The sequence below is a fragment of the Pinus tabuliformis genome, chromosome 7 (genome assembly GCF_031772625.1).
Source record: "Pinus tabuliformis cultivar Carrire ecotype Pingquan chromosome 7, CPIR1, whole genome shotgun sequence".
In the NCBI taxonomy this organism is placed as follows: Eukaryota; Viridiplantae; Streptophyta; class Pinopsida; order Pinales; family Pinaceae; genus Pinus; species Pinus tabuliformis.
In genome coordinates, this window is record NC_142293.1 from 2,031,643,386 (window position 1) to 2,031,667,147 (window position 23,762).

Here is a 23,762-nt window from a genome sequence, read left to right on the forward strand (position 1 = left end):
TCTCATTACTTGACGGCTTTTCTAGATACAACCAAATCTTAGTTCAACCAGACGATGAAGCAAAGACTGCATTTACCACTCCCTGGGGTACTTTCATGTATTTGGAAATTCCTTTTTGGCTAATGAATGCAGGAGCTACCTTTCAAAGAGCTATGGATATAGATTTTTCCAAGGAGTGTTAGTCCCATAATTTGCATCATTTTTTACCATTTTTCCCCTCCCAAATCATAACCATTTACCTATGTTTTACCTATCTTATGCACCCTCATCTTGCACTAGTGCAAGAACGATTACACATTTTGCATTAACTTATTGATACCTCCTATGTTACTTAATAGTTAAATGCTCACCTTGACCGCTGATCTTAATGCAGATCGGATCTCGCACCAATGCCAGCGCCGCGAATCTTGGCAACAAATCCGGATCTCTTTGATTGCTGCCTAATTCTACACCGCCTTAGCCACGAACTACAGAACATATCTGAAGGCAGCCGAGTCCCAATTATGACAGCAAGGCAATCTGGAGTAGCTGAGATCGGACTTAGGAGGAACGAACAACTGGAGATAGCCATAGCTTGTTCTATTAAAATGCCTAGTTTTGAAGGCCGAAAGCTTATTTTGCAATCAATTATGTAATTTGTTGTAATGGAAGCTTATTTTACAATTGGTTATGTAATTTGCTGTAATGAAAGATTATTCTGCAATCGGCCATGTAACGAGTTAAACGATCCTTTTGGCCTTTGGCCAAGGATTTATTTAAGGAGAAATGTAAATAAGACGAAAGACTTAATGGTTGATAAAGTTGTATAGAACAGAGATAGAACCAGGAAGGTCGTAACAGGCCTGTCTTTTGTTATCACCCGAATATGGGCTAGATATGTAATCACGCATGTATTTGCCTTGATGATTTAATAAGAAAAGAAGCTTCACCTTACGTTTCATGAATCTTATTTTTTTTGTTTAACAGTTGATGAGTTGATACATTACTGAGTAGTGTTTCCATTTGAAAGGGAAACGCGCTGGTTGGCTAGGACCCAACCAACCCAGCACATTCTCCCTCTTTTCTATTCTTGTAATTTATGTTTTTGAACTTCCAAGTGTGATTTAATTTACAACATTTGAATTTATGTCTAAGTGAAAGTAGATCTGCAACGTGAAGTAGTTAAATTTCCTTTTCTGCATCTGATTTTGAATTGGTTTTCCCTTCCTGGTTCGAGTAGGATAAATTACCTGCACCGGTGCACGTTGGTGTGCTATTCACTTTCTACACGTTTGGTTTAGTTTTCCTGGCCTAGTTCAAGCCGAAGAAATTACTTGCACCAGTGCACGTTGGTGTGCTATTCACTTTTTGCACGTTTAGTTTGGTTTTCCCCGCTTGGTTCGAGTAGGAGAAATTACCTGCACCAGTGCACGTTGGTGCGCTATTCACTTTCTGCATGTTTTGTTTGGTTCTCCCCACCTGGTCCGAGCAGAAGAACTATTCCCGCACCAGTGCTAGATAGTGTGATGCAGCAAGCCTTTTTAGTTTACTTCTAATTTCTTTCTTTCTTTCATGAATGACAGGATAAATAATAAAGATTGTTTCTCTATTTTTGCACCTTAATAAACTCATAAACATTCATCTTTTTGCTATGAAAATTGGCTTCATAACACTTGCAGTAATTAAGCATTGATTTCAAGAATTAAAAGTTAAAGTGTGAGAAACTCTGATCGGGTACAAGAACCAGTTTCTTGTTACTAGATCTAAGTGCTCTAGACTTGAGAAAGTTCAAGCCATTGCACAAAGAAAAGAACTTTTATTACAGACATCATTTTACACCTTCTGCATAACTCGTTGTCCATGCACTAGTGCAAGATCGATTCTTGCGAGAAGGACATCTTTACACAAGCAGGTTTGAAGGGCCCATCTGTTGAAGACTGTTAAGGTGCCTTTGCTAAAGAAAACACATTCTTAGTAGTTAATCAATAGTCAGCTAGAGTAATTTCCTCCTTTTATTTCTGAATCGCTTTTGCAAGTACATTTCTTCTTGTTCCAACCTTAGATTATTTTGATGGTTCAAGTTGCCTTTTTCTCTATAGTTTGATTCTGCAATTTTTCCTAAGTAGGAATTGATATTAGAAACATTCATACCATCTCTGGCATTGCCTATCCTTCGTCTCTAAGTTTATGAATCCCCTGGGTTGACAATTTAAGTGTTGAGGAGTTCACTTAAGTGTAATTCCTGCACACAACATTTTGGCGCTGTTGCCAGGGAGGCGATTTGATTTGGTAAGAATTTTCTGATTGTACAATAGAGGTAATTTTTCTTTTAGTATTATTTGGGAAAGATTTTTCTTTTCAAGGAATTTTACTGGTGTTAATTGATTTCTGACAACATTTTTTATTAGAAATTACTTGTTGTTTTTTCTTTCTTTTTTTGAAATGAATGCCTAGGAAAGGTAAGGGTTCAAAAGCCCACTAAGGGCCAAAAGAATTTTGAAAAAAATTATAATATTGGGTCTCCTTCTGTGAGCAGGAAGCCCAATCAAACCCATCATGCAGGAACAATCCACCTGGATTCTAGTGACAACAACTCAAGTGTGGTTCATCCTATCGAGAGTAAGAAAGAGACAATGGCAGATCATGAAGATTATGTGGAAGGGTTTGGTGAAAATCAGGACCAGGTAAGTGGAGAACAATCCACTTTTGTGTTTCCAATTGTGGATCCTGTTATTGTGGCATAGATGGAGAATATTCCACCATCAGCTCTCCCCCATTTCCATGGTAAAGTTCATGAAGACCCTGACTCTTTTCTATTCAAGCTTGATATTCTATGTAGAAGTTATGATTATTCAAATGACCCTTAGAAGTTAAGATTTTCTCCTGCTACCCTCAAGGACTCAGCCCTGCGCTGGTTCATGGGGCTAAGAGGAAACTCTATAACCTCTTGGGAACAGATGAAGAGAGTGTTTTTGTCTAAATATCAGGAATATTGCAAAACTCGGGACATGCAGGATGAAATTTTTACGATCATACAGGATGATGATGAAACTCTTGAAGATTACTTAGAAAGATTTTTGTATATTCTACAAAGGTTGAAACTTAAGCTTGATTCCAGCACTATTAGAACCTTGTTCTTAAGAGGACTTAATGATAATGCTAGAAATAATCTAAATCTGCTAGGACAAGGTGATATCTCTCAGCAAAATTTTGATCAAATTTTTGAATTATGTAAGAAATTTTCAAGAAATCAGTATAGATCTGGTAGAGGAACTCGAAATAGAAATAGAAAAACTGAATCTACCGATGCTATGATTATTGGACTAGAAAATAAAATGGAAAACATGAAAATTGATATAATGAATGTTGTTTCTAAACAATTGGACTCTTTAAAATTTCAGCAAAAACTTATAAAGGAACAAGAGTCACTATGTATTTTCTGTCCTAAATGTAGAGATAAGCATCCGCCTAAAGAGTGTCCTCTTAATTTAAAAGAAACTAATAAGTGTGCTATTTGTGCAAAAGACCATATCACAGAAAAATGTCCCTCTATACCAAGACTTAAAGTTGTATTTACAGGGGGATAGCCTGAAGCTGAATACTTGAATGCTATGGGAGCAAGAAGAAATTGGCCTCAGGTAGGTGCAGGTATGGCTCCTGAATTTTCTCCACACTATTTTGGTTATAATTCACATGCATATTCTTATCCTAACACTAATCAGCAGTGGCAATATGGAAATCAATATCAGCATGGGCAACCTTCTCAACCATGGCAGCAAGGTTGGAGAGGGCCAACTCATTCCCCATATTCCTACCAGCCACCTATGCAGTCATATCCTCATACACAAAATTCAATGCCGCAACTTCCGAGTCAGTCTAATCCACCATTTCCTTTACCTCCACCCTTTCGACCTCCTCAATTTCCTGCTCAACCTATGCCTAATCCTAACAATAACAAAGCAGTGCAAATGATTTATGTAACAAACCCACCTTTATCATTTGAGTACCAGTCTATTCCAGTTAGGGTTCATGATATCCAGTTAAGATCAGGAAAGACTATAACATCAGAAAATCAGAACCGACCCACAGTCATTTTTGAAGAGAAAGGAGAAGAGGAAACTCCTAACCATTCTCTAAACGTAGTCACCAAGTAGCCCTTACCCTCTGGATCCATGCTGCCTTCTTCCAACCTGCTTCCCTTCCCAGAGAGGCTAGTGATGGAAAGAAGTGAGCCTATTTCTGAGACTAGCTTGGCATCAGTGCTTCAGAATCTTTTCATTAAGATACCTTTGCTTCAAGCCATCAAAGAGATCCCTATTTGCACTAAGATTATTAAGGAACTCTGTCTCAAGAAACTCGGGAGGAAGAAATTAGAACCCCAAACCATTCAATTTGTTGGTAGGGAAGCAAAGTTAATGACAGGATGTGTATCTATGGAAAAATATATTGATCCTAGAAACCCTGTTGTCTTAGTTTAGATTGGTAATGTTGTTGTCTGTAATGTTCTTATAGACCTAGGGGCAGCCATTAATGTCATGACTAAGCAAACCATGGATCAACTTCGGTTAACCCATCTTCGCCCTACTCCCACTGTGCTTGAAATAGCAGATAGATCTAAAACTAAGCTAGAAGGAGTATTGGATGATGTGATTATCTCATTAGATTCTTGGGAATATCCTACTAATTTCATTGCGCTTCAGCCAAAGAACCCAGTAGGAGGACATCCTTTGATCTTGGGTCAACCAGGGCTTGCTACCGCCAATGCGTATATTGGATGTCGTTCTGGTGATATGTATATTTCACATGGAGACTCTAGGAAGAAAGTTACCTTATATCCCCCTACCAGATCCATTCAGGACCTTTGAGATACTTTGTGGTTAGATCAAAGTAGTGATGATGAGACTTGGCCCATCTCCCATATCCATCATTATACTGGGTCTTCACAAGAAGATGAGATTCAAGACTTCCTGAATAATCTAGACACTATACCTAATTTTGAGCCATTGAGCCAAATTTTCAGCCCAGATTTTCAAGATGATCATGATCCCCATTCTTCTGTATCACTGCAATTGACCATGCCCTTGAGTACTCCCAAGCCTAATACTACTCTTGTTGAGATTATCCCTAGTAAATCCTTGTATATTAGTTCATATTTGGACTCATCTTAGCAAAAGCAGCTTGTGAATTTGTTGTGAAACCATCATAGTGCCTTTGCATGGTTTTATAAAGATATGAAGGGTATCTCTCTTGAAACTTACACATACCATATCTATATTCAGGAAGGAGCCCATCCTATCTGACAACCCCAAAGGCGAACGAATCCAGCTCTAAGAGATATTGTGAAAGAAGAAGTACATAAACTCTTGGATGCCGGTTTTATCTATCCTATTTCTAATAGTCAGTGAGTCTCTCCATTAGTGCTAGTTCCTAAGAAAGATGGAAGATGGCGTATTTGTATTGATTATCGAGAATTAAATAAAGCCACTCTCAAGGATTACTTCCCTCTCCCATTCATTGACCAGGTGCTTGATTCCCTTGTAGGAAAGAAATACTTTTCTTTTTTGGATGGCTTCAGTGGTTATAACCAGATACAGATTGCACCCAAAGATCAGGATAAAACTACTTTTACATGTCCATGGGGTACATTTGCTTATAGAGTGCTTCCCTTTGGCTTATGTAATGCCTCGGCTACCTTTCAAAGGGCAGTCTTGGTTATTTTTGCTGATCTGGAATTTGTGGAAATTTATATGGATGAATTTTTTGTGTTTGGTGATTCTTTTCAAGAAGCTCTTGAAAACTTGGAAAAAGTACTTCTTCATTGTGAGGAAGCCCATCTCACTTTGAGTGACAAGAAATGCAGATTGATGTGCAAAGCAACGGTGGTACTTGGCCATTTGATTTCTAGTAAAGGTATCCAGGTTGATCCAGCAAAGATCGAAATCACTCTGCATCTTCCTGCACCCAAAACTCAAAAGGAAGTAAGAGGTTTTTTAGGACATGCAGGTTACTATAGAAGATTCATTGAAATTTTTTCTAAGATAGCTGCTCCTCTTTTTAGACTTCTAGCTAAGGATATTGAATTTTCTTGGACTACAGCTTGCCAACATTCTTTTGAGACATTGAAGGAAAAGTTAGTACAGGGACCAGTTCTAAGAGGTCCTAACTGGTCTCTACCTTTTCATATTTCTTCTTATGCTTCAGATTTGGCTATTGGTGTAGCTCTAGGACAAGAGGAAAATAAGCAATCCTATGCTATTTATTATATTAGTAAAAATTTGTCTTCTACTGAATTAAATTATACAGTTACAAAGAAAGAGTTTTTAGCTGTGATTTTTGCAACTAATAAGTTCATACACTATATTATAGGATATGAAGTATTTGTACATACTGATCATTCCGCGATTAAATATTTGATGAACAAACCATTTGTTATCACTCGGGTTGTTCCCAAAAGTTGTAAGAAGGGGAATATGGTCGAGGTAACCACAAACCATTCTTTTAGACACAGATTCTAGCCAATCTACATCTAGAGAGGGCTCTCTCTTTATGATTTAGCTTTGTTTTGAAAAGTGTTAGGCTAGTTATGAAGTTCAAGGGTTTTGTTTTGGGTTTGGATGGTGAGATTCAATAGAATAGTGAGGAAAACTGAATATTTCAGTCCATTGGGCGTGATAGAGTCAAAGAGGATGGCTTTATGGATTTGGTTTCTTAACAGAGGATGGTATCACAAAGCAAGGTAGTCAAACATGGAACAAATATAGGCTAGAATCAGATGGAATGGACTCAAATGGGTGAAGGGCAATTAAACATCCTTCAACATATTGAAAGAGGGAAAATGGATGATTACTGTGAAGGAGCAGTTAAGAATTCCTTAGCAAATAGTGTTAGGATATTCCGACACATAGGAAATAGTTAATTTCAACTTGGTCTAGTATAGAGTTAGGTAAAGTGTGTTTCTTTACTATGTACATTTTGTAACTTACAATCCAACGGTCACGATATGTAGTGATCCGATGGTTCATTCTCTCCTCGGTATTACCGACACTTGATTCGTGGCTTAACACCCGATTAGTCCATGATCTCTATTTAAAGAGCATGTGATCTGTTTCTGAGCGGTGTCCTTTGGTGTTCTATCTGAGGAACTTACCCTGTAAATTCCTACAAATAGTCAATATGCAAGAATGAGGAAACAGGAGCAATAAAGAATTCACTGTTATACAAATTCTGAAGAAAACACAGAGAATAATAATGACTGAAAACAAAGTGCAGTTTAAGCAAATTCTGAATTAATCCTTTTCTTTACCATTCAAATTATGAAACACAGATGATATACAAAATAAGAAAACTGTAAAAAATGAGATATAGGGGACTTATTGATCCGGAGTTTGATTCAAGAATTCTGTGACAATTCTTCTATATCAATTCCTCATCTAGTAGGCCAGACAACAGATGGTTCCAACAGCTTTTTATTCCAAAGGTTCAGTATTACAGCAAAATCTAGGAATGCCCACCAACCACAAATATTTCATTTGGGGGGGTACTTATAGAAAATATCTGATGGAGATAATATCTAGTGATGACTAATCCCTCTTTTACAAAAGATGGAGACAAATAGTCTCGAAAATAGGGAAAAGATAAATTGATGTCGTGCTGGCTGCTCCATCTTTGTTAGATGTGCTGGAGGTAGGTTCTGCGAGACGGTTTACAGTTGTTTTCCACTGATACTCTGTGATGGCTAGTCCATCTTTGTCGGATGTTGTTTGACTCTGAGTAGATATACTTCGACCTGCTTGACCTCCATTTATCTTTGTTTATCTTATCATGGAAAAATAGCCCGAAATCTACGTTTTACCCAAGAGAAATTTACAAAATCCACAACATGTCTTCCCACCATTGTTGCTCTAGAAATTTATGCTTCTGAAGTTTCCTGAGGGTTTCATCAGTTTCTGTATATCTGAAAAAATTAGGCTAGCGCTGAAACAGATGTTTTACCTCATGCTCAATATAAAATAAGTTCTCTAAGTTATCATAGAGAACTTGGCCTGTGGGGAGTGCTTTTACTCCTAAAGCACTTGTTGATGAACTAACTTGATCAGCAGCATATTTTTTCAATTTATGTACATAATCTATGTGTTTCATAAGCCGATCATTATTTGCTAAAGGACTTGGCAAACCTTTATTCTGAAAAACTGTGAACTTCTCTGTGAAAGAATTATCTCTACCTGCATATCCTGGCATCTTCTTTCCAAATTTTGTATCAGAGTTCTCTTGGTTAAAACTCTCTTGATTTCCAGAATGGTGCCTGTCTTGTCTATGATTTCCAGTGCTTCCAGTTGTTCGCTGGTCTTGGTGTTCAAAAAATGTATAAGTCGGTTGGCTTATTCAGGCATCTGTCCCAACAAAACTCTTGTCCTTTGGATTTCCACTTGGGCTGCTCTTACTAAGTCAATCTACTCATAAATAACTTGGATAGATGGCCAAACATTATTTAGGGATTGATTGATGTTGGTCCAAAGGATTCCTTTGATTTCTGCCAGAGGCTTATCCATAGTGAGATCCTTCTCTAATGTTATCACTTTATTTTCTAATGCTTTAACCTCTCTTATTTTCTCTACAAAATTTATCTTGGATTTGTCATAATTCTTTTCTACTTTTGCCAATTTTTCCTTTACTTGTTTTGGCTCTGACACTTGGAGTCTCAATTCTTCCATGGCTTTTATCAATTCTTCTATGCTCATATTAGTACTGCTACCTAGTGTTGTTGTTGTTGTTTTTGTACCTGTAATTACTTCTGCTGTGGCTGCTGGGACATTAGGAGCCAATGTTGTTCCAAGTGTTGAAGGGATTGCTATTGATACTATGGGGGTTACTTCGGGAGGCTGGGAGGTCGACTCTCCCTGCTTCTCTTTTAGTGCTTTTTCCAGTGCTTGCTCTGTATCAGTTAGTCTTTCATTAAGTTTCATGAGCAGGTCCATCATGTCTTCTTCTGATTTCTGCTCTATAATTTCTGCAGTCTGAGGGTGCATGGAAGGAGGTAGTTTCAGCTGTTTCCTCTGGGCAGCAATGTCTTCTTCTTTCTTCTTCCTAAGTGCATTTATGCCTTTAGCATCTTTGGGATCATGTCCCAGTTCAATGATGATTTCTTCTAAATATTTGATCCTGTTGTCCTTGGCCAGAGAAGAGGCTTTCTCCAAATGTAATTGAGTAGAGGTATTGTCCAAGGAGTTCTGTAACTGATGGGCCAACATTTCTTTGTCAGCCAGTGTAGAAAAAACCATTTCTTGAGTCTACTTGTGAAGTTCAATCTGGTCCAATGGATGAATGTCTTTGGCTAGGACCTCCAAGTTTGTTCTGATGTAATCTGCTACCGACTGGGGTTGTTGTACCTTTGGCTTAAAATAACTCATTAACATTTTTCCTTCTTTAATGTCATAGGCAGACATTAACCTTTGTTGGTTTGAGGGGGCCATCTTCAAGTATTGATTGTACATTTGAATCCTCACAGGATCATTTTTAGCCTTAATTTCTATGAAAGTCTATTTAATGTCAGAGGCCTATTTGCTTTGTGGCCTGGTAGATGATACTTCAACACTGTGTTGTCTTTCTAGCTCCTGCCTATGTGAGTGAGTTGATGTTTCTACCACTGGGGAAGTCTGCTGGCTGACTGCCCTTTCTGTCCTCTGGCTATCTATGGTTTCTTCAATAATTTCCTCTTCTAACAGAGGATTTAGTCTTTGTCTCTTTGCTCCTGGTTGTTCAGCAGGTCCACTGATAGGTGTGGGCTCTTCTCTGTCTCTCTTCTTGCTTCTTTCCTCATTTAGAGGAGTTTGCAGTGCTGGAATTTCTGGTGCTCTAGTTTGGGCTGGAGGAATTTGCCCCTGATTCTGTTCTTTTGACATTGCTGGCTGATCTGTCATTATAGGATGCTCTGTGGTATCTACCTCTTTACCCTTTGAAGTCCCTGTGACTGGTGTGCTGGTTTCTTGTGCAGGCTGCTGAGAAGTTCCAGCAGAGGATGTTCCAATTCCTGATTGTTGAGGTAGCTTGAATGATACCTGTCCAAAAGAGTCCAGGTCAAGGGTTTTCTCAAGATCTTTCATTGCTTTTTCCATCTTTTCCTGTTCACTAATTTCTTCTATTAAGGTGCCTTCTACCCATTCTTCCTGATTTGCATACTATTTGATTTCTGGGACCCTATGATGTACATACACTGATAGCATGTTTCTTACCCTTCTGTCACTTATGAAACTACATGGGTCATATGGCATCCACAAAAAACTCTTCTTCAATATAAGGTGTTCTTCTAATATCTTCTCAGCATCTTTCCATGCATCCCTAGAATTTATGACATAAGGGCCTAACTGGTTTTTTATTCTCAGCTGAGCCTTCTTCTTTACATTACAAAAGTGGGTTAAGTCTGCATTGATGATCTGCTTGAAATATTCTAATGTAAATAACCTCATGGGAACACATCTAGGCAACTTGAAAGGGCAAAGTTCACATCCATACATTCTGATTTCTGTATGATTCTGGTAGAGGTACCAGTCACCTATCCTATACTATTTGGAAAGCTGCAAAATCTTCTTCATGTCACCAGTGATCCTAGGAGGAGGAGCTCCTATTAACAGAGTGGAGGATGGGTGTACAAATAAGTCAATGAATTCACTATAGGTATAATGGGAGTCACAGTTATGGAAGACTGAGCTCCAAAAGATCACAGACCTCCGATTTCCTTTTGAGTCTAATTTCCTGATGGGGAATGAAAAGTTGTATGGCTGATAATATAACAACAGGTGGTATATAAAAGAAGTGTATTTGAAAACTCCTTCTCTATCCAAATTTATAAATCTATCATGGATTTTGTTGGCAATAAAAGTGGCATAGTCATACTTGACAGCAAGGGGTTGTCCTAGAGTAAAGATCGATAATAGAACCAGGGTGATGTCATCCACATATCCACTGGACCTAAATTCCAAGATCAATGATATCATGTCAGGAATGAGTTTTCCAGTCTCAGTGAATCAGGTATGAAAATAGGGAGGTGGGCCCTGGGGCTGGCAGTTTGGTTTCATGAACATCTGAGTAATACGGGTTATCTCTGAGTTGGGCAATTGAGAAGCTTTTTCAAACAAAAATCCCATGGAAATACGAGCAAGGGGTTCATTGGAATGGAAATGTATCATCTCATTGATGGATTCAGCAGTTATGGAAAAAAGGACCGTTTGGGAAGGAGACATAACTGCTCTATGGACAAGGTCATAGTTGGCACAGAATTGGTGAATGATGTGTGGGAAAACATGGACTGAGGGAAGGAAGTACATGGGAAGGTTTGATTCCCACAGTTCAAAAATATCACAGTTGCTTAGATAACTATCCCTAATTTGGCAAAAGGTCTAAAGATGATTCCTGTCACTAGATAAATCTTTTATTTGGAAATCTTTGTCAGCCAAGGGTAGATAATTTAAGTCTTTGTGGGGAGCGTTGATGGGTGCGACATTCAGAGCTGTAGGGGTTTCCATATTTGGTTCTTGTGTTTTCAAACTGGAATTCAGGATTTCTGTGGAAAATTGGACTAAACAGCAGGTTTTAGGAGTCTTTTTATGGACTAAACATATTGTTCTCAACTCGAATTTGGCTTTCTCAGGTAGAATTTTCAGTGGAAAAACGAAATTGCAAGTTTGCAAGGCAAAAACGGATAAATACCTGGATTTACGAAGGTAAAATATGTATTTGTAGGTCGAATGGCAGACTGCAGAGCACGACGCTGGAGTTTCTTGGCCATGTGACGGGCTAACTGCTCGGACAATCCACTAGACGTATTTTGCATGGAGCACAGTTTGCAGAGAATAAAGGTGAAAATGACATTTTATCATTTATTTAACGAAAATTGGTTTGGCAGGTATTTTTTGGCATTTATTGAGCGGATGACGTTGGCATGACGTCAGGGGGGTACGGAATAGATGATGTGGCAGTACGGATGGTCACATGGCAAGTGACGTCAGTGAGGGATGATGTGGTAGGATGACGTCAGTGAAGGGTCAGCGGGAGGGCGGTAAGTTGTTTTGCCCGCACCGCTTTTGGGCTAGGGTGGTTTTGGGCGGAGGGGCAACGAACACGGCGACGGAGTGACGCGTGTCCCAGGTATGGGCGCGAAACCACCAGTTTCCCAGGACTTAACGCGTAGCGGATAGGCGGGTTGCGAAATGATCCACAGCCATTGGATGCGAGGGCCGAGATCGGACGATGGGCGCTCTCCTAAGATGGCATGTACTTTAAGCGGTGGGACCGATGTAATTAACCACGGTTTTAATGGTTTCGGGAGCGATTGTATTGGTTGTCGGGTTTTGGCTATAATTAACTCGGAAGGTTAATTATTCCTTTATTTGCACGGTAAGGCTATTAAAGGTTTCAAATAAACCAATAATTCCCATTTGTACAGTAACATATGGTTTATAATAAAACCGGGGCGGGATATTTAACATTTGGGAATTTTATATATATATACATAATACGGGGATTGGGAAGAATTACAAGGGATTTATATAATAGAGTTAATCGTTAATATGGTTTCAAAGAATAGAAAAGCGCTAAGTTATAATGTTACAAAACTTAGGCAAAAAGGGAAAAACAGGGGTTTATAGAAGAAATAAGGCGACTTCTCCTAAGTAAAAACAGGGTTTTACTTTAGGCAATGCTTATGAAATGAGATAAGTGGTTTAGAGGATATCAAGCAGATCCTAATATCTCTGGGGGAATTTAGTAAATGATTAGGGAAAGTAAGAAGGGGAGTTAGTCATGCTTCGCTTGATCTGCATCCAACCATGTGCCATGGTACTTGTGATAACAGTAAGATGAACATTCTGAGAGACAAAATCAACCACAAGTATGGTTCTGCAACACCAGTCTACCTACCCAGCTTAATTTGCCTAACATTTTTTCTTCTGGATCACTGTCACCAAAGAAGAGAGAAGGGTGACTCAGTGACGTGGTGGGGGTGTTGGGTAAGAATTTGCCTGTTTTATCTCGATTTCTACGAGGCATGAAATGGCAAGACTTTTGATTGCTTTTGTTCTTTTTTCTGGTACCTGCAAAACTAAAATAGATTGAACTGCAACTAACTATCTTGCTGAAATGGAAATGCGGAATTGAAATGAAAGCATGAAATAACTAATCTATTTTGCTCAAATGAAATTGCAGGAATGAAATGCTAATCTACGCTTGCAGAAATGAAATTGCGGAATTGCAATGCTAATCTATGAAAGCAGGAAATGTCTATGCTACTTTTGCGGAAAGGAAATTGCAGAATGGAAATGAAATAAACTACTTAGCAAAAGGCGAGAGTAAGAAAATAGAAGAAAAGCAACAATCACCAATACTCTGACGCTTCCCCGGCAACGTCGCCAAAAAGATGGTGGGCTCCAGTATTGTAGCAATAATGCTACAACTCCTGGGACTCCCTTCTTTAATCTTATCAACCCGGTAGTTCGTAACAAACTTGGAAGCGACGGTGCTGTATGCACAAGTACTAGCTCTTGCCGCAGCTGTCACTTGGTCAGCTGGCACAAGTCCGCTAGGAGCTTAAGCCAACTTCTATGAGCTCTAGAAGAAGCTTTTTAATTGATGGATGAAAGCTAACTCGAAGGAAGCTAATCTAATTGCAAAAAGGAAACTGAAAGTCAAAAGGAAACGCAAACCCTAGCAAACCCTAATTCTACCAGCTAGTCCTACTGACGCAAAGGAGAGCATGCAAACTACTGAAAGAGATGTCATTACTTCTATGAAGGTAAGATACATGTGTCTAGGCTACCTCTATATGAAGAAAATGTCTTTTTGTATTTTTGATTAAGTTGTTGGGATTATCATGCATGTGCTTTTAACTATTTTTTACTGTGCAGAGGTGGATCAAGGAGGAAAAAGGCTTGGAAAAGGTTGGGAAGGTTCAGAGGGGGTCTAAAGAGTCCCTGACACCCTTCCAGAGAGTTTCACAAAGTTTGGATATCAAGAAACCTCATTTGTGAGCTTCTACAGGAAGTCTGCAGGGGTTCTACAGGATGTTTCAGAATTTCTACAGGATGTTCAGCAATTCCTACAGGATGTTCTACGATTGGATTTTGGATGATGGGTGAGTGGAAGAGGATGCATGGATGGATATGGAGGTAAGATAGGGGTTTGTAATGACTTAGTGGCAGAGAGATGAGGTGATGAGAGGGTGTGGAAAGCTAGCTTGTCTTAAAGACGTCAAAGGAAATGGAAGGCCAAGAAGGTAGGGTGACGTGGCCAAAAGAGTAGTTGTGAGATGAGGGATCTAATTTGGAGATGAGCAGTTGGCCTGGACGAAGCTTAGATGGGTGAGAAAGTGATGAAGATGCACCGCACAGTGTAAACTTAACCAAATCATCCACGTCCTGCACATAATCAAAATATTAACTAATCTATCCTAACTGTTAATGAAACCAATGAACAGCAACGTTATTTCTAAAGAGAACCATGTACAGGACTGAAGCAAAGAAACATTCCAAGAGGTATGAACGCATGAATAACTCTTACAAATAAAAACATTGCACCAAAGATTGCATGAGTAAGCAAACTAGTGTTGTTGTTGGGTAGCACTGTCTGCAATTCCAGCCCCTAGAAAGAGGTGAAAATGAGAGTGCAGGCAACCCTTTTCTGGAACTCTTATCAATTCTTATCTCACTACTCTATTCTAGACATCTGAAGCAACTCTGTCTTTCAACAACGACCTACTTAACCACACAACAAAATCTAACTCAACAAACTGCGTTTCAAATGCATGTAAAGAAAATCATAATGCTGAAAGGAAAGATATCAATACAAAGAAGGAGGCCCTAGGCTCTCAGGTTGGGCCCAACACCGAGAGCTATGGCTCCTCTAGAAACTTAGAGCTGAGATTAAATCTGACTGCTTCTCATTAAAAAATAATAATCATAAGTCAAAGGGTATGCCAATGATGGCTACAAAAGAGCAAAAACAGAGCTGGCAGCTCGTAGTGCAGAATGTGCAACAGTTTTTCAAAAAGTCCTTTTCGAAGGCTGAGGCCTTATCATTTATACATCACGAGGCCCCAAGCTGGCCTCCTAAATCTATGGGAATTGGCTGACCAAACTGGGAGTGAACAGCTGCTTCCACAAAATCTGTTTGGCTGCCTTCTAGATCCGGTTTTGGTGGCTTTTGGAGCTCGGAGTTGGGGGTGAAGATCCCGAGGAAGGCTATTTAATGCCGTGGACAACCCCCCTACGAATCCTCAACCCCATCTTGGCTGTCTCCTAGCCCTTGTCTGCTCGGTTTTGCTCCATCATGTGTCAAAAAACCTGAAATGAGCACGTGTTAGCCACCTAGGAATAATGACTACCCTTATTCGTACAAATGACATAAACATACTAAAAAATGATGCATAAGTTATGAAAAATGAAGGATTGAGCAAGGGTAGTTAGGCCTAATGAGCCCAAAATGTTACCAAATTTGGGGCTCATCATCACCCCCTAGCTAAAATGATTGCTCATCCCTGAGCAACTAATCCAGCTCCTCATCCTTCATTGCTTTCATCGTCACTCTCACATCCCAGGCTTCTGAAGTAGTATCCTCCTCACTGGCATGGAACCCAGCCTTCCTTTCCACCTCTTCCCACTACTTATGCTCTTCTTTTTCTGTGCTTCCTTCCATCAATCCTAAAAGCAAAGGTGGGCTTAGCTTGAGGCCAATCCAGCTGGCTTGGAGGTTTTGTATGGACTTCTTGTAGAGGGGCACCCGTACTAGAGCTTCCCTCATTCGAGTTGGAGTGTGATATTCCCTGATTTTGAGGTTGTGGGACAATGTGTTCCATCAGTGGGTGCAAGAATGAACACAATTGTCCCCTAATAGTCGCTCCATATCCTCGAAATGTGCTATAGCTTGAGCCTGCTGATCCATGTATTTCAATAAAGCTTGAGAGTCGGTTGCTAAGTGTTGGTGGGCCGATATCAATGCAGTGGGGTCCCCTGGCTCTGCTCTAATCAGCAGTGGCTCATGTAACTCTCGATTCATGACCTCTTTGACCTCTGCTGCTCTCTTTTCTTCATGGTTCAACCATGAGGCAAATGCCATCAACTGCATATCTCCTACGACTGTGTTGGGATCCCATGAAGTCACATTAGGAAGGGCCAAATTATGGAGATAGAATTCTGATAGCTTGGCCTTGTCCTCTTATGAACTGTTATTGCATAACTCTGTGAATTGCTGGGGGTCTTGGATTTGGGAGATACCCCTCTGTTCCAATGCATTAATTTGGAATTGCAGCCACTGGTCCCATAGGTATAGGCGATAAGATTTGGCCGGTTGTCTACATTGTAGAGCATCCATGGCCCAACTGGCCAGGCAGGCCAGTTGTGCCTCTTTTTGTTGCAACTGCTATTTGAGAGCTTGTATCTCGATTTGTGCTTGCAGTTCCCTTTCCTGTAGATGCAGGGTTAGCTCCCCAAGACCAACTTGCGGTCCCTCTTTGCCTTGAGGCTCTGCTGTAGTGTCCCCTAATGCTGTGCCCCTTTCTTTCCTTTGTTCCTGTAGCTGCAGTTTGAGTTTCTCATTCTCTTCCTGTAGGAATATCCGCTGGCAGTTTCCCACGTGTTTGGCCATAGCTAATTCTCTTCGTGCCTCCTTGAGTTGTTCCTCCAAGGGGCCTATATCTGCCACCCCTTTAGATTTAGCTGTCTTCATCCACGTGTGGGTTCTCACTCTTTCTTCCTCCAATGCAAAGAAAAGTGGCACTGTGAATTTCTGTGGAATAATTTTTCCAGCCTCCAAAAAGTTATAATACGAGCTCAAGCTTGGCTGGGGACTAGGTTCCAGAATATTCTCTACCTCTTCTTCCCTCGGTGGCTCTACTCCGTCTTCCCTTGGTGGTGATGTGGCTGCCTCTCCCTCCATTCTTTCGGTCTCCTTGAGCCTGGCCAATGTTTCCTGTAGAACAGCCTCAGCATCCTGTAGCGGGGTTTTTGAAGCCAACCTGTCCATTCTCTCTTTCCAGGCAGTTGTCTTCGGGCTCCCCCGCTCATAAGTGACTGATATTTTTGAGGGGGACCTCTCCCTTGGAGAGGTAGGGGTGTCTTCTATGGTAATTGGGCTGCTGTATGGAGGTTGGGGCCTGCCGGTTTTGATTCTCACACTTCTCCTGGCTTTGAAATACAGAGGGATCTCCCTCTTTCGTTTTTCCTTCGGCTTGGGAGGGGTACTAAGGGTGGCCAGCATAGCTGCTGCCTCCCTTGCAAGGATTTCGGTTGTCTTCCCCTTTTGTTTCCCTTTCTCAGGACTTCCTGTAGAAAGCCCTGTAGTGGCTGATTTCTGGCTTCCTGTAGAAGCCGTTTTTTATTTTCCTCTAGAAACAGGTGGCACCGTTTTAGCCTGTTTGGCTGAGGGTGCTTTATCTTTTGACTTTGCTAAGGCTGCCTTCGAGGTGCCTTCACTGACGTGGACTTGTTCAGTCCTTTCCACCCTGCTCTGTAACCTTTTCTCCCTAGGTGTTAATGTGGGTTTGTCATCCTCTGTTTCGGCAACCTGGTGTTTCTCTTGTTTCCCCTTTTGTTCTTTCTTTGGTGCTTTGGCCATGGTTTCTTGGCCTTTTCCTTTCTTCTCTGTTTGTATTGGTTCCTTCTCCTCGCTGCTGGAGGAGGTGAGCTCCTCAGCCAACATTTTGATGTCGCCATCCTTAGTCAAATTTCGAAAGGCTTCCCACGAGAGAGGGACGGTGTATGTGTGGAGTGCATCCTCCACGAGGAGCTTAATGAGCCCATGATGGGCTACCTAGTCTGGCGTTCCCTCTCGTAATTTGGTGGCACATTCAGTCATGGACTGCAGGAGGAATTAAGGAATACTTAACTTGTTTTCTGAAGGTAGGTCCATTTGGTGCCTAAGTTCTGTGAGCAGCCGGAGATGGTACCCATATACGATGTTGAATCATCCTTCGCACGTGATATATTTCATAATTTGGAGGCTGACCTCACTCCAGAGCGGCTGTAGGCTAGCTCTGCGAACTCCATTCTTATCCTCTGAGAATTGCTCCCCCGGTAGAAAGAACTCCTTCTTAGCCTTCTGGCCTAGTTTTCTCTCCTCCTTATCCCACGGTACCCCCATCGGGAGATCAGTGACTCTGCTGATGAACTGTGGGGTGAGTCTGAGATTCAAACCTCTAAAATTGACAACGGCCAGCGTTTTTGATTTTGGCTTCAAGGCTCGCAGGAATTCCTCTACCACCTCGTCATCGTAACCTTGAAGCTTGTCGCAGAACGAAATCCATCGTGCACGAGAAAACAGGTCTACCACCTCAGGGTTTTCCCGTAGCTTCTTTGAGTTTGTCGGCTCTTTCCTAATGAACCCACACGGCATGGTGAAAGCTTGCTGTGTTAGCCGGAGCTGGCTGGCGCGTAACAAAAGATGGGCCTTTGGGATTTCCTTAGACAGAGCGCAGAATTACGCCTCTGTCAAGCACACAGTTCGTGAATTCACGACTATCTACAGGTGAGCCTTGACAGTGGCTCAATTATGAACCAAATCCTGTAGAAAACCCCGCATATACACTACGACGACAATTCTCATGCAGAAGGAAGACGACGCTTGCAAATTCATGCGCAGACTGTAGTTCTACTTTTTTAGGACGTCGACTTCGCCACCCTTCAAACCAATTGCATGGGAGGACTAGGTTCAGGCTTACCTCATTCCAATTTGCCACCTTTGACGTGAATAGATTAATTTCCTCCGTAGCGGTGAGCTTCCTGTAGCGCAGCTTCCTGTAGAAGTCGTGCACGGGTTCTGGAGAGCGCGTCAGTGGTTTTGGGCCTTCTGTGCAGCCACCAGATGTTTGAACAAGCCGAGGACTCGGAGTAACAGTCTTCAGGGAATTTCGGACGCTTACTCGACTGCAAAGCGGTTGATGATAAATGAGTGGAGTGCCATACACGATCTAGCCGGTGGATTTGAATCCCTGCGAAACTCGTGGCGCGGGGGTGAGTTGTCCCTGCCGGATCGTTGGACGACGTCACCTATTATCATTCCACTGTAAGTCTGTCTAACCGTCGCATCATTCCCTGCATATCTACCGCCGCCATTTCTGTTAGATCGCCACTTCTCCCCGACTGGATGCTTTCCACGTGTCCATTTCCCGTCTTGTTTGACACAACCAACATTTTTCGAATCGGACGAGACCATCGGACTGGTCGTGGTGGCCAGTTGAATGGCTACCCGACTGGCTCAACCCATTCATTTCCATACTTGCACACATTTTAGAGCATTGTTCATGTAATTTGACGAAAAAGGGTGAGGCACTTACCTATGCGGCCGCGACGTTATTTTCAGGCTTCAGGACGAGGGTGACGGATTTGCTTGCTGCTGCTTCATGCACAGGCACGGGGGTTCCTTCTTGCCGACTGCTGCTGGTTATGAGACCTGTTACCTGGCTGCGGATGGTGCATGTGCCCGCTCTATGAGTTGCAGGTGCCTTCATGGTGTATGCTCTAGCCAGATCAACTGCTACAGGATTCCTGTAGGATATCCTGTAGTCGTTTCTCCTCCTCGGGTGCATGCCGAAACGGTGGAAACGGTGGAATCACGGTCACAGTCGCAGGGTCCTCGGATGGCTTTGATAAGTAGCACATGGGGCCTCTGCATACTTTATTCCATTTGAGAATTGTTTCTTCTGAGAATCCAACGTTCTGATTTGACTGTGCAGGTATTTCCATTGCATGGCAACAGGGGTGGTAGAAGGAGGCGACAGCAGTGGGTGATGGAGAAAAACATTGGTTTGCATGCCTCCGTATTGGACTTCGGGCTTCAAATTCTCCCACACAGTCGGTCCTGGGCCGTCCAAAGATTCTACAGGAAGTTTCCTGTAGAAATACAGAACTTCCTGTAGAAAGTCCTGTAGCTTCCTGTAGAAGGCTAAACTGTGATCAAATCATGCCGAGACCTTGGAAGAGATAAGTGTTTCTGGAGGGAGTGTTGGTGAGGTCACCTGGTAGCATAGTAGGGACCCTTGTCCTTGAGTTGAGGGACCTCTTTTTCTGCATGGAATACCTGCAACCTGCATGAATTGTCAAATCTTGAACCTATTTTCCTGTTTCTTTGTTCGTTTTTTTTTCTTTCTTTCTTTCTTTTTTTTTTTTGAAAGACAGCAGGGGCACCTCCGTGGGGTTTTCACCCTTACCATCTGCCTTGAGCGCCTCAGAGAGGTTTTCACCCAAGGGTCTTTTTTATTCAAAAAATTTCAGAAAGACAACAAGGGCGCCTCAATGAGGTTTTCACCCCTACCATCTGCCTTGGGAGCCTTAGAAAGGTTTTCACCCAAGGATCTTTATTATATACATTTTTTTTTTTTTTTTTTTGATGTTCAGGGTATGCCCAAAACAGAGGCAGAACCCTTCTCTATGACCAGCACTGATTTTTCCACAGTTTTGATGAATTTTTGCCTTGAAAGAGGTTTTCTGTAGATCTTTAGTCGATGCCCATTGACGAGCATGGGGATGGCTTCCTCATCAATGGTCTGAATAGGAACAGACCCATTGTCATTACACTTTTCCACTGCATATGGTCCCATTCATCTGGTTCTCAGCTTCCCCTTGAAATCCTTATGCCTGGAATCGTACAAAAGCACCCAATATCCCGACTGGAATTGCTTGTCATTGAGGTGTTGGGCATGCCATACCTTCCTCTGAAGTTGAACCACTTCTGAGTGGAGAAGGGCCTGCATTCGGTGCTCGTCCAACCCATTCAGCTGCAATAACCTTTCTTGTTGGGCATGGCTGAGATCCAGGTCCAGCTGAGCTGCCATCCTCAAGGTGTTGTACTCGAACTCAATTGACAGCAAAGCTCTCTTCCCATAGACCAGCTCATAAGGTGTGAAGCCGGTTATGGTCTTCCAAGTGGTGTTGTAAGCCCAAGTGGCCTCAACCAGGCAATCTGCCCAATCTTTTCTACTGCTGCTCACCACCTTAGTCAAGATCCCTTCCAATGCTCTATTGGTGACTTCCACCTGCCCATTTTCTTGAGGATGATAGGGGGTGGAAGTCCTATGCTTGATTTTGTGATGAGCGAGTAGGTCTTCAATTAAGTTGGAGGTAAACTGGCTTCCTTGATCGGTGACTAGCTCTCTTGGGTAGCCAAATTTGTAGAAGATGTTTTCTCTTAAGAACTCGGCCACCTTTTCTTTTGTCACTGCTTTGATTGCCTTAGTTTCTGCCCACTTGGTCAAGTAGTCTGTGCACACAATGATGTAAGACCTTTGCCTCGAAGGAGGATTGATTGGACCCACAAAATCCATACCCCACTTCTCAAATGGCTCAAGAGTCACTTGCGGTTGGAGAGGCATTTCATCCCTTGGAGTCAGTTTCCCCATCCTTTGGCATCGGTCACATTGGCTGATATACCTTCTGACATCTTGATGAAGCGTGGGCCAATAGTAGCCTGCCTGTAGGATTTTGAAGGCAGTTCTTTTGGCTGCAAAATTTCCTCCACAAGGCCCATCATGACAGGTTAGGAGGATATCAAAGACTTCCTCCTCCCTCACACAACGCCTTAAGATCTGATCGGGGCCAAGATTGAACAGGTTTCCCCCGATCCAAGTGAATGAGGCACTCTTCCTTACGATTCTGCTCTTCTCTCTTGAGGATAGGTGCGGAGGGAACTGTGCGGAGACAAGGTAATTTGCTATATCAGCAAACCATGGAGAGAGTACGGAGATAGCAAACAGATGTTCATCTGGCATCTGGTCATCCACTGTCCCATCCTCACCTGCAGGTAAATCCAATCTAGACAAGAAGTCAGCAACAACATTCTCTTTACCTGGTTTGTCAACGATAGTCAAATCAAACTGCTGCAACAAAAGTAACCATCTAATAATACGAGCAATCACATCAGGTTTATTCATTAAATATTTAATTGCAGCATGATCAGTATGTACAAATGTTTGATAGCCAGTGATATAATGTCGGAACTTGTTCAGTGCATGGACCACGGCTAAGAATTCTTTCTCAGTTACAGTATAATTCAGTTCTGCCTTGGATAAGTTTTTGCTGACAAAGTATATGGCGTATGGAAGTTTTTGTTCAACTTGTCCTAAGGCTGCCCCTATGGCTTTGTTCGAGGCATCAGTGTGGATGTGGAAAGGTAGGGCCCAATTTGGACCTCTCAATATTGGGGCAGACACCAACTTATCCTTTAATTCATTCAGAGCCTTCTGACAATTGTCAGTCCAATTAAACTCAACATCTTTTGCCAAGAGGCCAAACAATGGCGAGGCTAGCTTACTGAAGTCTTTAATGAATCTCCTATAATACCCTACTAAACCTAAGAAACTTCGAACATCTCTTACCTTCTGAGGAGGTGGAACCTTCTTGATGAGAGCAATTTTGTTAGGATCCACCTGTAACCCTTGGCGAGAAATGGTATGTCCTAGCACGGTCCCTTCAGTCATCAAGAATTCACACTTTTCAGGACTAAGGGACAGGTTCATCTCAATGCACTTGGTTAGGACTTTTCCCAGATTGGACAATGCTTCCTGGAAGTGGGACCCATAAGGAGTGAAGTCATCCATATAGATTTCCATCGAATCATGGAGCAGCTCAGAAAAGATGCTCAAGACAGCTCTCTGGAAGGTGGCAAGAGCGTTGCATAGTCCAAAGGGAAGAACTCGGTAAGCAAAGGTACCCCAAGGAGAAGTGAAGGTGGTCTTATCTTGGTCTTCCGGGCTGATTTGGATCTGGTTATACCCGCTAAACCCATCTAGGAAAGAGAAAAACTTCTTTCCCGCCAGTCCATCCAACACTTGATTTATGAAGGGTAGAGGAAAGTGGTCTTTCTTGGTGGCTTTGTTCAGTTCTCGGTAGTCCACACAGATTCTCCACTTCCCGTTTTTCTTGGGAACCAACACCAGAGGGGACACCCATTCGCTATCCGAGATGGGGTAAATGAATCCGGCATCCAACAGTTTTTGCAATTCTTCCTTGACGATGTCCTTAAGGGCTGGATTCATTCTCCTTTGGGGTTGCCTAACCGGTTTGCAATCTTCTTTGATGTAGATTTGATGGGTACAGACCGAAGGATGGACTCCTTTCATCTCCTTATAGCTCCAAGCAAAAGCATCTAGATGACTGGCCAACAGACTACACAGCTCCTTTTCCTGGGAAGGAGATAGGGAGGAGGTGATCTTTAACGTTCTCTCGGGGCTGAACTCCACATTTTTTACTCTGGGAGCGACTGGGTTGGTCACACAAAGGTCCACTAAGGTGCTGGCTTGGGCATCCTCCACCAATTCCTCTAAGGACAATGCATTGGGAGGTGGATTCTGAATCAAGGTCTCAATCAAATCATCCTCGGTTGGGGGGCCTCCCCTAGTGGTGTCTAGGGTGCACAAGGGTGCAGAGTACACCTCATCCTCTTCTCTTTCCTCCAACCAAAGTGGCAAGTCATGCTCTAATAAGGGTTGGGCAGGAGGGTATAGGACTAGCTGCTTGGACATAGGACCATTTTTGATGGTCATGTTTCCTGCACGGCAGCTTATGTAAGCATCCGCAGTGGCTAACCAAGGCCTTCCCAAAATAAGGGGGTATCCCGTAAGCTTTGCCTTTGGTTGAAGAACCAAGAAGTCTGCAGGGTATTCCCAAGAATCAACAGAGACCAAGACATCCTCTACAATCCCTTCAGGAGTCACGGTGGAGCGATCTGCTAGTTGCAGGACTGTCGAGGTCTTTCTCAAGGAACCCTAAAGGTTGAGTTTGAGCATGGTATCTCTGGTCATCACATTA